This window comes from Nicotiana sylvestris, chromosome 9, assembly GCF_000393655.2.
Source record: "Nicotiana sylvestris chromosome 9, ASM39365v2, whole genome shotgun sequence".
NCBI lineage: Eukaryota > Viridiplantae > Streptophyta > Magnoliopsida > Solanales > Solanaceae > Nicotiana > Nicotiana sylvestris.
Genome location: NC_091065.1, coordinates 50873120 through 50877316, shown reverse-complemented (window position 1 = coordinate 50877316; position 4197 = coordinate 50873120).

Genomic DNA, 4197 nt, shown 5'->3' with positions numbered 1-4197 from the left:
CATAGAATGAGGGAGGATAAGCTTTATGCAAAGTTCTCCAAGTGTGAGTTTTGGCCTAGTTCAGTGGCATTCTTGGGGCACGTGGTGTCCAGCGAAGGTATTCAGGTCGATCCGAAGAAGATAGAGGTAGTTCAGAGTTGGCCCAAACCATCCTCAGCCATAGAGATTCGCAACTTTCTTGGTTTGGCGGGTTATTACCGTCGGTTTGTTCAGGGATTTTCCTCTATAGCATCACCCTTGACCAATTTGACTCAAAAGAGCGCTCTATTAAGGTGGTCAGATGAGTGTGAGGAGAGCTTTAAGAAGCTCAAGACTACCTTGACCACAGCTCCGGTGTTAGTTTTGCCATCAGCTTCAGGTTCATATACCGTGTATTGTGATGCTTCAAGAGTTGGTATTGGGTGTGTGTTGATGCAGGAGGGTAGAGTTATTGCTTATGCTTCTCATCAGTTGAAGCCCCATGAGAAGAACTACCATTTTCATGATTTGGAGTTGGCTGCCATTATTCATGCATTGAAGATTTGGAGGCATTATTTGTATGGTGTGTCTTGTGAGGTGTTTACTGATCATTGTAGCCTCCAGCACTTGTTCAAGCGCAAAGATCTCAATTTGAGGCAGCAGAGATGGTTGGAGCTGCTAAAGGACTATGATATCACTATTTTGTACCATATAGGGAAGGCCAATGTGGTGGTCGATGCCTTGAGTAGGAAGGTGGTGAGTATGGGAAGTTTGGCGTATATTCCAGTTAGGGAGAGACCTCTTGTAGTTGATGTTCAGACCTTGGCCAATCGGTTCGTGAGGTTAGATATTTTGGAGCCTAGTCGGGTATTGGCTTGTGTGATTTCTAGGTCATCCTTATTTGATCACATCAGAGAGCGCCAATATGATGATCCTCATTTGCTTGTTCTTAAGGATAGAGTTCAGCACGACGATGACAGAGATGTGACTATTGGTGATGATGGGGTAGTGAGGATGCAGGGCCGGATATGTGTGCCCAATGTAGATGGACTTCGGGAGTTGACTCCAGAGTAGGCTCATAGTTTGCAGTATTCTATTCATCCAGGCGCCACAAAGATGTATCAGGATCTGAGACAACATTATTGGTGGAGAAGAATGAAGAAGCACATTATGGGATTTGTAGCTCAGTGTCTCAATTATCAGCAGGTGAAGTATGAGCATCATAGACTGAGTGGCTTGCTTCAGCAGATGGATATTCCAGAGTGGAAAGGGGAGTGGATCACCATGGACTTTGTAGTAGGACTCCCACGGGCTTTGAAGAAGTTAGATGCTATTTAGGTGATTTTGGATCGGCTTACCAAGTCCGCGCACTTCATTCCTATGTGTCCTACCTATTCTTTAGAGTGGTTGGTAGAGATCTATATCTGGGAGATTGTTCGTTTGCATGGTGTCCCAGTTTCCATCATTTCAAATAGGGGCACTTAGTTTACTTCAAAGTTTTGGAGGTGTGTGCAGTGAGAGTTGGGTACTCGGGTTGAGTTGAGCACAACTTTTCACCCTCAGACGAAAGGGTAGTCCGAGCACACTATTCAGATATTGGAGGACATGTTGCGTGCTTGTGTCATTTATTTTGGAGGGTCATGAGATCAGTTTCTACCACTCGTAGAGTTTGCTTATAACAACAGTTACCACTCAAGTATTCAGATGGCTCCATATGAGGCTTTGTATGGGAGGCGGTGTAGATCTCCAGTTGGTTGGTTTGAGCTGGGTGAGGCTAGGCTATTTGGTACTAACTTGGTACATGATACTTTAGAAAAGGTGAAGGTGATTTAGGAGAGGCTTCGTACAATGCAATCAAGGCAAAATAGTTATGATGATAGGAAGGTTCAGGATGTGTCCTACATGGTTGTTGAGAAGGTTCTGTTGAAGGTTTCTCCCAAGAAGGATGTTATGAGATTTGGAAAGAAGGTAAATTGAGTCCTCAGTTTATTGGGCCTTTTGAGGTGCTTCGGAGGATTGGGGAGGTGGCTTATGAGCTTTCTTTACCACCCAGCTTATTGAGTGTGCATTCGGTATTTCATGTTTCTATGCTCCAGACGTATATTGGCAATCCGTATCATGTTTTGGATTTCAGCACGGTTCAGTTGGATGATGATTTGACTTATGATGTGAAGCCAGTAGCCATTTTGGAGTGTCAGGTTTGAAAGTTGAGGTCAAAGGATATAGCTTCAGTGAAAGTGTAGTGGAGAGGTCGGCCAATTGAGGAGGCTACCTAGTAGACCGAGTGGGAGATGTATAGCAGATATCCTCACCTGTTTGAGGCTTCAGGTATGTTTCTTAACTCGTTCGAGGACGAACGTTTGTTTAAGAGGGGAAGGATGTAACGACCCGGCCGGTCGTTTCATGAGTTACCACTCCGTTTTCCCCATTTCTGCTTCTTATTGTCTTGTTTAGATGTATTAAGTGTTATCGGGTTGGTTGGCTCGGGTTCAAAGAGGTTTTGGTAAGATTTGAGACACTTAGTCTCTTTTGAGTAAGCTAAAGTTGGAAAAGTCAACCGGATATTGACTTGTGTGAAAAAGGGCTCGGATGTGAATTCCGAAGGTTCGTATAGCGTTGGGAAGTGATTTTGGACTTAGGATCATGATCGGAATGTGTTTTGGAGGTCCAGAGTAGATTTAGGCTTGAATTGGAATTTTGGCATTTTCCGGTTGATCGGTGAGATATGATATAGGGGTTAGAATGGAATTCCGGAAGTTGGAGTAGGTCTGTTGTGTCAGTTGTGATGTGTGTGCAAAATTTCAGGTCATTCAGACGAGGTTTGATAGACTTTTTGATCGAAAGCGGAATTTGGAAGTTTTTGGAATTCTTAGGCTTGAATCCGATATGAATTTGGTGTTTGGTTGTTGTTTTGAGCATTCCGAAGGTTGGAACAAGTTTTATTGATGTTATGGGATATGTTGGCATGTTTGGTTTAGGTCCTGAGGACTTCGGGTGAGTTTCGGGTGGTTGAACGGATCATTTCATGTTGGAGGAAATTGCAGAAAAACTGTTGTTGGTGTTGCAGGTTTTTGACCTTTGCGTTGGCGATGCATGTCCCGCGTTTGCGAAGGTTTAGGATGTGAGGCTATGTAGTTGACTTCACGTTCGCGAAGGTGGTCCCACATTCAGGAAGGGTTGAGATCAATGGTCACCGCGTTCGCGAGGGTCTTGTCGCGTTCATGTAGAGGAAAGTGAGCAGATGGGGTCCTGGAGGATTTGTTCTTCGCGTTCGCGAGCTAGTAGATGCATTCGTGATGAGTCGGGAAGCTAAGCCTTCACGTTCGCATATTGGGAGTCCCGATCGTGATGAAGGTAAAAATGGTCAACATAAGTTTGTGCTTCGCGAATGCGAGGCGTTGACCGTGTTCGCGAAGAAGAGATTTTAAGTGCTGGGCAAAATGTTTTAAAAGACCATTTCAGCGATTTTGGGTCCAAGTTTCACTATTGTTGAGCGATTTTAGAGTTTTTTGAATAGGATTGAAGAGGGAATCAAGGGGAAACACTTGGAAGTAAGATTTATGGATTTAATACTCAATCCTAATGTGATTTCTACCTAATTTAACATGGAATTTGTGGAATATAAAGCCTAAAAATTTGAAGTTAGGGCTTGGAAATTTGAGACATAAATCTAGGGATTTGAGTGGTCATTTGTGGTCGGATTTTGAAGTATTTGATATGTATGAACTCGTGAGAGTGTAAGGATTCTAGTTTTGTGATTCTTATCGAAATCCGAGAGGTGGTCCCGGGGGTCGGGTTTGGCCAATTTCACAATTTTTTTATGTAAATTGATTATTTTCGAGTGAGCTTTGTTCACTTAGCATATTTTGATGGTATGAATCTATTTTTGGATAGATTTGGAGCATCTGGACGCCGATTCGAGAGGCAAGCACGAGCTAGAGTTTGGACCGGATAAAGGTAAGTAATGATTGTAAATGATGTCCTGAGGGTATGAAACCCCGGATTTCACATCTTTGTGTTGCTTTGAGGTGACGCACATGCTAGATGACAAGCATGGGGTCGTACACCGTTGGGGATTGTGACTTAGTCCATCCCGTATGACTGTTTCACCGCGTATTTGATTGAAAATTATTTTCTATCATCATGTTTTGGGCTAAATGCCGTATTTGGGCCTCGTGCCAACTATTTTGGACCCTTAGGGGATTTTTACTACTATTCCTCACTGTTTTGACTTTGCAT